At 43.3% G+C, this 12,207-nt stretch overlaps 1 protein-coding gene across 1 annotated transcript in view; it reads left to right on the top strand.

The window, feature by feature from the left end:
* ZNF438 (zinc finger protein 438) overlaps nt 1–12,207 on the top strand; it is a 101,173-nt gene that overhangs the window by 53,700 nt on the left and 35,266 nt on the right. The gene's annotated exons all lie outside the window — the stretch shown is intronic.

Below are 12,207 nucleotides of genomic sequence, written 5' to 3'. Positions count from 1 at the left end.
CTCAAGGCACATCCCCTTGGCCGCAGCATCCAAGGCTTCAGTACCGCCTCGAGACATAGAGGAAAAAGAAGCTGGTACTGAGGAGGCAGTGATACCGAGGGCCATATCCTCCCCCTCTCCAGACAAAGCCGTCATGCCTCCTCCACTGTCTTTGGCAGATGACTTCCATCTCTTCCATGAGCTGGTGAAGAGGGCGGCAGACACCCTCCAGATACCATTGGTGGGTATCCTTCGCTTTCTCCATCAACTTCTTGATATCCCCCACTCTTTGTCCTCTTTGAAAATCACCTTTCCGATTAATGAGGCCATTTTAGACCCGGCAAAGACAGTGTGGCAAACCCCAGCATCAGTGGAACCAACCTGCAAGCGGGCAGACAAAAAATACTATGTCCCCGCCAGGTATCTGAATTCCTGTTATTCCATCTGCCACCCAACTCCATCATGGTGGATGCCATCAACTCCTATGGCCAACAACACTAGTCAAGGGCTACTCCTTATGATCAGGATTGAAAGTGCCTTGACCATTTGGGTACAAAAGCATACTCTTTAGCTGCTCTACAATTCCATATCAATTATCAGGCCCTCATGGCAAAATATGATTATATACATTACTCAAAAGTAATGACTTTTATTTGAAAAAAAAAAAATGCCAGAAGCACATTGCGACTTGTTCAATGCCATTATCCAGAAGGGTCAACTAATGGCGAAGACATCACTGCAGTCTGCCCTCGAAGCAGGCAACACGGTTGCTAGGTCCATCTCCATGACTGTGGTGATGTGACTAGCATCATAGCTCCGTTTGTCGGACTTCCCGAAAGAGGTAAAGTCCACAGTTGAGGACCTTCCATTTGAGGGCACGAAGCTCTTCACCAAGAAGACTGACGCCCTGAAGGACTCCAGAGCTACCCTCCAGTCACTTAGTATCTATACAAGACAAAAGATGATTTAGTCCCCAATCCCAGCGTAGACCACATGCGCATCAGTACCAACCTCAGTGCCACTACGAGCTGCAAAAAAAGAAAGGGAAATTCCTTAAATACAAACCATCTGGCCCTCAGTCTTCATTGTTAGGTCACTCCTGATTTACACAGCTGAAAATTGTTCCACACCCATTTGACTACTGATTGGTGTTCTGCAGTGCATGGGAACACATAACATCGGACAGATGGTTCCTAGAGATCGTTCGAACCGGGTACTCCATCCATTTTACTTCCCTACCCCCTCCACAACACCCTTCCCCATCCCTCTTCAGGGATCCTTCTCACAAGAGTTTACTATGACTAGAGATAGATCACCTCCTCTAGAACCAGTACCTCAAAATCTACCAGGCAAAGAGTTCTACATTCGTTATTTCCTAATACCTAAACGGAAGGGAAGTTGGAGATCCATCCTAGATCTCAGAGCTCTCAACAAGTTTGTCAAGCCTCAAAAGTTCAAGCTAGTCACCTTATCAACGACCATTCCAACATTAAGAACAGGGAGACTGGTTTTTGGTTCTTGATCTCCAGGATGCCTATTTTCATATCTCAATCTTACCGATTGTACAGACAATTTCTCAGATTCTCTCTGGGACACAACCACTACCACTATAGCGTGCTCCCTTTTGGGCTATCATCAGCCCCAAAAGTATTTTCCAAGATTCTCTTAGTGGTGGCTGCTCATTTACATTCTCAAGGGATAATGATCTACCCTTACCTCGATGATTGCCTCCTCAGAGCCTGATCTCTCCGAGAGGCTCACCAAGTCACTGATGCTACGATATACTTGTTTATGGAACTGGATCTACAGATCAACACCCAGAAGTCAATTCACACCAGTGCAATGTCTGGAATTCATAGGGGCCAACTTCGATTCATTACAGGACAAAGCCTCCTTACCGCAATACAGGTTCCTATGCTTAATCACTCTCATAGACACCATTCAAAATATCCCACAAATATCAATCAGGCTTTGCTTCCAACTCTTGTGGCATATGACAGCGGGCACAGCAGTAATACCACATGCCAGGCTTCACATGCAGTGCCTCCAAATGTGGTTCAGCTCGGTTTACAGACCAAACAAGGACAGGCTGGACAAATCCCAGTCACCACCACTAGGATCAAAAACTCCTTAGACTATTGAATGGAACGTTTGCAAAGAAGTCCTCTTCTCACAAACAACACCGTTGTTGATCTTCACCACCAGTTCATCACTCAGAGTGGGGCATGCATCTAAATGGCCTCACGACACAAGGCAAATGCCTACCTGCAGAGATATCCCTTCACATCAATCTCCTCAAGTTAAGAGCGGTCAGGAATGCCTGTGCCCATTTCCTCCCGCTGATCACAGGATCACACACAAAGATCCTAACAGACAATATAGCCTGTATGTACTACATCAATCAGTAGGGGTGAGCCAGGTCACCCTCCTTATGTGCAGAAGCGATGAGGCCATGGAATTGGTGGATCTCCCACAACGTTATGCTGTTTGCAGTTTACCTCCTGGGCACACAAAACTCAATAGTGGACAGTCTCAGTCACAAATTCCCACACAACCACGAGTGGAAAGTACACCCAACAGTGCCTCACAACTTATTCAGACGATGGGGGGGGACAGTCCACAGACCTTTTTCACCACTCACCTGAACAAGAAATGTCCACGCTACTGCTCCAGAGTGGGGATCGGACAATATTCCTTGGGCGATGCTTTCCTCCTACCCTGGGACAAGGACCTTCTCTACACCTTTTGTCCTTTTTCCCCTACTGTCGAAGGTCCTGCTGAAAATAAAAAGGGATGGGGCTCACATCATTTTGATTGCTCCTACTTAGCGGAGACAGACCTGGTACCCTTACCTGGCACAGCTCCCAACATGCCTGCCATTCCTTCTCCCAGCGATCCTGCACCTCCTCTCAGAACAGCGAACCTGTGCCTCATACTGAGAAAGCAGGACAATCAGTGAGTTATCTTAAGTGCCTATACACAAATGCAAGAAGCCTGGGAAACAAGCAGGGAGAACTGGAAGTCCTGGCACAGTCAAGGAATTATAATGTGATTGGAATAACGGAGACTTGGAGGGATAACTCACATGACTGGAGTATTGTCATGGATGGATATAAACTGTTCAGGAAGGACAGGCAGGGCAGAAAAGGTGGGGGAGTTGCATTGTATGTAAGAGAGCAGTATGACTGCTCAGAGCTCCAATATGAAACTGCAGAAAAACCTGAGAGTCTCTGGATTAAGATTAGAAGTGTGAGCAACAAGGGTGATATCGTGGTGGGAGTCTGCTATAGACCACCAGACCAGAGGGATGAGGTGGATGAGGCTTTCTTCAGGCAACTAACGGAAGTTACTAGATCACAGGCCCTAGTTCTCATGGGGGACTTCAATCACCCCGATATCTGCTGGGAGAGCAATACAGCAGTGCACAGACAATCCAGGAAGTTTTTGGAATGTGTAGGGGACAATTTCCTAGTGCAAGTTCTGGAGGAACCAACTAGGGGCAGAGCACTTCTTGACCTGCTGCTCACAAACAGGGAAGAATTCGTAGGAGAAGCAAAAGTGGATGGGAATCTGGGAGGCAGTGACCATGAGATGGTCAAGTTCAGGATCCTGACAAAAGGAAGAAAGGAGAGCAGCAGAATACGGTCCCTGGACTTCAGAAAAGCAGACTTTGACTCCCTTAGGGAACTGATGGGCAGGATCCCCTGGGAAAATGACCTTAGGGGGAAAGGAGTCCAGGAGAGCTGGCTGTATTTTAAAGAATCCTTATTGAGGTTGCAGGAACAAACCATTCCGATGTGTAGAAAGAATAGTAAATATGGCAGGCGACCAGCTTGGCTTAACAGTGAAATCCTTGCTGATCTTAAACACAAAAAAGAAGTTTACAAGAAGTGGAAGCTTGGACAAATGACCAGGGAGGAGTATAAAAATATTGCTCAGGCATGCAGGAGTGAAGTCAGGAAGGCCAAATCACAATTGGAGTTGCAGCTAGCAAGGGATGTTAAGAGTAACAAGAAGGGTTTCTACAGATATGTTAGCAACAAGAAGGTGGTCAGGGAAAGTGTGGGCCCCTTACTGAATGGGGGAGGCAACCTAGTGACAGAGGATGTGGAAAAAGCTAATGTACTTAATGCTTTTTTTTTTTTTGCCTCTATCTTCACGAACAAGGTCAGCTCCCAGACTACTGCACTGGGCAGCACAGTATGGGGAGGAGGTGACCAGCCCTCTGTGGAGAAAGAGGTGGTTTAGGACTATTTAGAAAAGCTGGACGAGCACAAGTCCATGGGGCCGGATGCACTGCATCCAAGGGTGCTAAAGGAGCTGGCTGATGTGATTGCAGAGCCATTGGCCATTATCTTTGAAAACTCATGGCAATAGGGGGAGGTCCTAGATGACTGGAAAAAGGCTAATGTAATGCCCATCTTTAAAAAAGGGAAGGAGGAGGATCCGGGGAACTACAGGCCGGTCAGCCTCACCTCAGTCCCTGGAAAAATCATGGAGCAGGTCCTCAAGAAATCAATTTTGAAGCACTTCGAGGAGAGGAAAGTGATCAGGAACAGTCAGCATGGATTCACCAAGGACTAGTCATGCCTGACTAACCTAATTGCCTTCTATGATGAGATAACTTGCTCTGTGGATGAGGGGAAAGCAGTGGATGTGTTATTCCTTGACTTTAGCAAAGCTTTTGCTACGGTCTCCCACAGAATTCTTGCAAGTTAAAGCAGTATGGGCTGGATGAATGGACTATAAGGTGGATAGAAAGCTGGCTTGATCATCGGGCTCAACAGGTAGTGACCAATGGCTTCATGTCTAGTTGGCAGCCGGTATCAAGCAGAGTGCCCCAAGGGTCGGTCCTGGGGCCAGTTTTGTTCAATATCTTCATTAATGATCTGGAGGATGGCGTGGATTGCACCCTCAGCAAGTTTACAGATGACACTAAACTGGGAGGAGTGGTAGATACGCTGGAGGGTAGGGACAAGTGCAGAGTCCTGCACTTAGGACGGAAGAATCCCATGCACTGCTAAAGAATATGGACCGAGTGGCTAGATAGCAGTTCTGCAGAAAAGGACCTAGGGGTTACCAGTGGACGAGAAGCTGGATATGAGTCAACAGTGTGCCCTTGTTGCCAAGAAGGCTAACGGCATTTTGGGCTGTATAAGTAGGAGAATTGCCAGTAGATCGAGGGACGTGATCATTCCCCTCTATTCGGCATTAGTGAGGCTTCATCTGGAGTACTGTGTCCAGTTTTGGGCCCCACACTACAAGAAGGATGTGGAAAAATTGGAGAGAGTGCAGCAGCGGGCAGCAAAAATGATTAGGGGGCTGGATCACATGACTTATGAGGAGAGGCTGAGGGAACTGGGATTATTTAGTCTACAGAAGAGAAGACTGAGTGGGGATTTGATAGCTGAATTTCAACTTCCTGAAAGGGAGTTCCAAAGAGGATGGATCTAGACTGTTCTCAGTGGTAGCAGATGACAGAACAAGGAGTAATGGTCTCAAGTTGCAGTGGGGGAGGTTTAGGTTGGATATTAGGAAAAACTTTTTCACTAGGAGGGTGGTGAAGCACTGGAATGGGTTACCTAGGGAGGTGGTGGAATCTCCTTCCTTAGAGATTTTTAAGGCCCTGCTTGACAGTGCCCTGGCTGGGATGATTTAGTTGCGGATTGATCCTGCTTTGAGCAGGGGGTTGGACGAGATAACCTCCTGAGGTCCCTTCCAACCCTGATATTCTATGATTCTATGACGTACACTACATCCGAACTTGGGTATTCTCTGCCTCAAGGCATGGCTCCTGCTTGGTTCCAAGGGAGTCAAAAGAGGTACTATTACACACACACACACACACACTCTCTCTCTCTCTCTCTCTCTCCCTCTCTCCCTCTCCTGGACAAGGTTACTCTCAGGCCGCATACAACATTCATCCCTACGATAACCTTTCCATTGCACATGAATCAACTGATTCACCTTCCAATCTTCTACCCAAGCCTCACCAAGACAACAGGGAGGTTATATTACATATTGTAGATGTCAAAAGAACCCTGGCCTTCTACCTGGACAGGACAAAGGCCTTCAGGAAGTCCCCTAGGCTTTTCCTCTCCATTGTGGAAAGATCCAAGGGCTCAGCAATATCAGCCCAAAGGCGCTCCAAGTGGGTCTCAGATTCCATCAGACAGAATTACCAAGTTCACAACATGACCCTTCCAGACTCTTTTTGTACATTCTCCACAAGGTCAATCTCTTCTTCAAGAATGTTCCTATCTCAGAGATCTGTAGAGCGGTGACATGGGTGTCAGTCCTCATTTTCACAGAACACTATGCGATCACTGGGGACTCTGCCTCTGATGCCATTTTAGGCTCCATGGTGTGTCATCTGTAACTGACCAGCCTCTGAAGTCCCAGCCCTGCTGAAGGGATACTGCTCAGAAGTCACCTACAGTGGAGCATCGATAGGGACACTACTCGAAGAAGAAGTTATTCATCTTGTGCAGTAATAATGGTTCTTCGAGATGTGTCCCCCTAAGGGTGCTACACAACCCTCCCTCCTCCCCTCTACTTTAGAGCTCTTGTCTATGACTCTGTGGGAGAGAAGGAACAGAGGGGGGTTAGCTCGCGCGCGCTGGCTAGCCTCGTGGCACAGTACAAGGAGAGAGAGCACATGTGCAGGCCTAACAGACACTGCTACCAACATTCTCCGATCAGCAGTGCAGGGACGCAGACGCACCTACAGTGGAGCACCCACAGGGGGACACATCTCGAAGAACCATCGTTACTGCACAAGGTGAGTAACTTCCTGTGAAATACTTTTCTGATAACTGTCCGGCAAATGGCAAAATTACATTTAAAAAATGTGTTCAACCTAACCTCAGGTTTTCTGCATTGTTAGGTTACTGCAATAGGGAAACTAGATGAAGTGTCGTCTGTTGTTGTTGTTATGAGAAAGTAATAAAAATCCATCTTCAGTTTTGTTATAGTCTATTGTTTCAAGATCTGCATATCTGATGAGAATGCAGTTACTTTGGTGTGCTTTAAGTGGTTATTAAAAACTATGGGCTTTGCCTGATAGGGAATTTAATTATGGATCCCTTTCTTCATGCACATATGCACAAGTCACTTTTTCAGCTGAAAGGTTTTTTTCAGCTTCTTTATGAACAAAATACAGAAAAGGAGATTATGAAAGTGTTGCCTGCTGTAGCTTTTTTCACTTGTGTAAGCCTCCCTCTCCCCCCCCCAAAATGCTCTTTCTTCACTTCTAGATGTTATAAAAATCAGTTTTGAGAAACATATTTAATCAAATATTTTTAAAAAGCTTTCAGGATGAGATCCATAATTACCAATTCATCTGTGTCCTGATAGGCATCTTAATATGGGACAGTTACCAAGAATGAGTGGACACAAGAAGCGTAAAGTTAAAAGCAGCAGTTCCAGTCACTGATTTCAGTTGCAGCTCATAGTTATAACTGAGATCAGAAGTTTGCTCAATATCTTTACATAATATAGATTGAAGTGGCTAATAGACAATCTAGTCACCTATTATAGAATCTGAAATTGAAACTCTAGTTTGGGGATCCTTAGGCAAAAGCCTCTGTTTTCTCATAACAGTAATAAAAGGCAATTTAAAAAAAAAAAAAAAAAAGCATCATTACAAAATCCTGTGTAATGGTGAAGTGACGCTATTAAGATAAGACATACTTATTTCATTATTAGCTAGTGATCATTATTCCAGTAACTGTTGATTGGATTAGACCCTGCTCACTGGCTGATACTTAGAATTGATCTGCTTCTCCTATGGGACATCTGAGGGAGAGTTTATATTATTTTGAAGTCTCAACACATCAGTGATGAACGATTGAAAAGACATGAGCCTGCGGAATTATTAATCTGTAAATTTACTGCAGACTTGATCATCCTTTGAGCAGCAACAGTAGTTTAATCTTTACTATTGTATTTTAATAAATTAAGGCCAGATATTATAATTGCTCCACACATGTGATGTCTCTTGACTTCAGTCTCAATCTTTGCAAAATGGTAAAAGAATTGTGTCCATAGAGAGGTGTAAGCGTGGCACAAATAAGGCTACCTTTTTCCCCCAAGCCAATAATCAGTGCAAACAGTTTTGCGATAATAGTTCCAACTATTACATAAAATCCTAATCTGTGAGATGACACAGTACTTGAAAGAAAACAATTAAGAAAAATAAAATGACTGAAATTACTTCTTAAAGTATTAATGAACACCTCATTGACTGTAGTTAATATAAACCATTTTCTAAACTGCACTCAGTCTTAAATTTCCCTTTTCGTTTGAATTTTGTACTTCTGAAGTGAAATTATGCAATAAATACATTAGCTCGTAATTTTTTATATGCCTACTTTTAAATTGTTTGATAATTAAACTTAATCTGAGTGAAATTGCAAGGTTTGATTAACTACTTCCTTTCAGGAGTCTGAACTGATGATGTTCTCTGTATTAGAAGTTACAGCCATCTTATTTGAGAAGCTTTGTTCTTTTAACAAAAGACACCAAGAATAAATTCAGTTAGGGTCATAGTGGCTTAATTTAATAATATTATGATAATAAGTACCATAATTAGTTTCAGATTCTTCTTCCTTCCCAAAGGACAAGGTTTTGAGTTTTGATGCCTACTTAAAGCATGAGAATGACAGCAAAATTAATGTCATAACCTTTACAGCCTGTTTATGGTTTTCTGTGTAGTACCCTAAAGGATTTTGTGGAATAGTGTAACAACTAAAGTAACCATTTAGTATGGACAAGAAAAAATTAGGTTAATTGGGTTCACCTGATATTCAGATGTTAGAGCATCTGTCAGGACACCCGTTTCATACTTAGAAAAAGAGTTGCTGGGATTTTTTTTTTTTTCATTAAATGATCTTTTAAATTATGGTGTGCATACACTCTACTTCCTTGGGACTACTGCCTCTTAAAGACTAATTTATGATGTAGTTTGCGATTTTTTCAGTTTGGTTAATCTAGTTTGTCATTTTCAGTAATGAAATCAATTTGTCTTTTCATTTTTGTGGAAACTACAAAGCAACACCCATTGATGGAACATGTTCTGTGACACTGATGTAAATTTTTCTTCTAGTAGAGTCCTGTCAAAGATTGCTGTGACTCTAGTTTAGTTGAACTTTTAATGATAGATTTCTTCTTTCCTTCTGTAACCAGTCAATAATAAGCTTACAGGGGAGCCATCCTAAGTTCTTGAGGCCCAGATCTTGATCCTTTTTATTTAATGTTTTTTTTTAAAGGTGAGCAAAACAGAATCAAGACTGTATCAAATTTTAAAAGCTTCAGCAATGGTATGGGCCCTTTACTACATGGTGGTGATAAAACTTAATGATGCAGAAAAATGTCCAATAAATATTTCTGTTCTGTTTGAAGAGAAGCAGAATATGTTATATGAGGATGAAGAAATACTTTCTAGTCCATAAGTAACCGAGGAGGATGTCGGACAAAATCTACTAGGGATAAACATTTTTATGTCAGCAAGCCTAGATAACTTGCTCCCAACAGTCCTCAAAGAGTTGGCTGATGAGATCCTGGCCTGCTGATGTACATTTTTAATAAATCTTGGAATGCTGGAGAAAGTATAGAAGACTGGAAGAGTGCTAATGTTGTGCCAATATTCAGAAAGGGCAAGTGGAATGACCTGGCTTGACATCAGTCCTGGATAAGATAATGGAAAAAGCTGATACAAGATTCAGTTGACAAAGAATTAGAGGATACAAGTATAATTAATGCCAGTCAAGATGGCTTAATGGAAAATAGGCCTTGTGAAACAAACCTATTTTAATTCTTTGAGACTACAAGTTTGGTTGATTAAAGGTAACTGTATAGAGGTGATATACGTAGACTTTTGTAGGGCATTTGACTTACTACCACATGATATTCTTATTAACAAGTTAGCACAATATACAATATTAATGAGATCACATGTTAAATGGACTAGGAATTTGCTAACTAAAAGATTTCAAAAAGTAGTCAGTGGGAAATCATCATCTAGTAGTGTGTTTCTAGTGTGGCTTCATAGGGATTGGTACCAGGCCTGATGCTATTCAACTTTTTCATCCATGACCTGGAAGTAAATGTAAAATCACTGCTGATAAAATTTATGTATGAGGCAAAGATTGGCATAATGGTAAATGAAGAGAATATAGCAGCCATACAAAGCAACATGGAATGTTTGGTGAAATGAGCCCATTCAAACAAAATGTGTTTTAATTTGGCCAGATGCAAAATTATACATCTAGGACAGGGATCGGCAACCTGCGGCCCGCCAGGGTAAGCACCCTGGCAGGCCGGTTTGTTTACCTGCCATGTCCGCAGGTTCGGCCAATCGTGGCTCCCACTGGCCGTGGTTTGCCGCTCCAGGCCAATGGGGGCTGCAGGAAGTGGCAGCCAGCACATCCCTCGGCCCGCACCGCTTCCCGCAGCCCCCATTGGCCTGGAGCAGCGAACGGCGGCCAGTGGGAGCCGCGTTCGGCCAAACCTGCGGACGTGACAGGTAAACAAACTGGCCCGGCCCACCAGAGTGCTTACCCTGGCAGGCCGCGTGCCAAAGGTTACCGATCCCTGATCTAGGAACAAGCAATGCAAGTTATACCTACATCCTGGAAAGCAGTAACTCTGAAAAGGATGTAGGGGTCATAGTGGACAAGCAACATGAGCTCACAGTGCAACTCTGTGGCAAAAACAGCTAAGGTGTGCATTGGATATATAAGGAGAGTAGTGAGTAGGAGTAGGAAAATGATTTTACCTGTGTATATGGCATTGGTGAGACTGATATTGGAATACTGAGTCCAGTGCTAGTGTCCACATTTTAAGAAAAGATGTTGAAAAATTGGAGATGCAGAAAAGAGCCACAAAAATGTTTTGAGGACTAGAGAAAATCCATTAGTGTGAGAGACTTAAAGTGTATTTGTATTGGTTAAGTCTCTTCATACATACAACTGAGTTAACATTCATGCTCTTAAGGTTTTTAATTTAGTAAAATACAAAGTGAATTATCAATGAATAATAATGGTAAAGCAAAGCACAGAGTAAAACAAGACTAAGCATTATAATAACCCTTAGAATATATCAAGAATGAACAATTTTGTTGTTTTAATCTTATAAAGTACTTACAGCTTTTTGTGCCAAGGCTTCTAAAAAATTACCTATTGGTTACATATAGTAAAGGCATGTATTCAAGACTTACATTGAGTAAGTATCACAGTATTTGTCCCTAAATATTTCAAATCAATCCAAGTATGTCTGTGAAACATTTTGATACTGAACAGCTCTTTGCACCCTGTTGGTGCTTTCTATAGTGTAGATTAAAAATTCTCAGATCTTTTTCTCTCATTGCAGGGCAATACTTGGTGTTTGCAAGAGCTCTTTAACCTCTAAATGGGCAGAACTCTGCTTCAATAAAGATGTTGATAAATTGGAGAGGGTTCAGAGAAGAGTCACAAGAATGATTATAAGATTAGAATAACGCTATCTATAGTGATAGACTTAAAGAGCTCAATCTATTTAGCTTAACAAAGAGAAGATTAAGGGGTGACTTAATTACAGTCTATATGTACCTATAAGGGGAACAAATATTTAATAATAGGCTCTTCAGTTTAACAGAGAAAGGTATAACCTGATCCAGTGTCTGGAAGTTGAAGCTAGATAAATTCAGTCAGAAAATAAGGTATAATTTTTCGACAGTAAGGGTAATTAACCATTGGAACAATTTATCAAGAGTCACAGTGGATTCACCATCACTGACCATTTTTAAGTCACGATTGGATATTTTTCTAAAAGTTATGCTAGGAATTATTTTGGGGAAGTTCTATGGCAGGGGTGGGCAAACTACAGCCTGGGGGCTGCATCTGGCCTTCCAGGCATTTTAATTCGCCCTCGAGCTCCCACCAGGGAGCAGGGTCCTGGGCTTGCCCTGCTCTGGTACTCCAACTGGGGGTCGGGGGCCTGCCCTGCTCCCCGCAGCTCCCAGAAGCAGTGACATGTCCCCCCTCCGGCTCCTACATGTATGGGCAGCCAAGGGGCTCTGCATGCTGACCCCGCCCCAGGTGCCGCCCCTGCAGCTCCTATTGTCCTGGAACCGCAGCCAATGTGAGCTTAAGGGACAGTGCCTGCGGACAGGGCAGCGCGCAGAGCCGCCTGGCTGTGCCTCCGCGTAGGAGCCAGAGGGGGAACGTGCCACTGATTCTGGAGCTGCTT

This window comes from Emys orbicularis, chromosome 2 (assembly GCF_028017835.1).
Source record: "Emys orbicularis isolate rEmyOrb1 chromosome 2, rEmyOrb1.hap1, whole genome shotgun sequence".
Taxonomy (NCBI): Eukaryota; Metazoa; Chordata; order Testudines; family Emydidae; genus Emys; species Emys orbicularis.
This window is presented reverse-complemented; position numbering and strand designations above follow the sequence as displayed.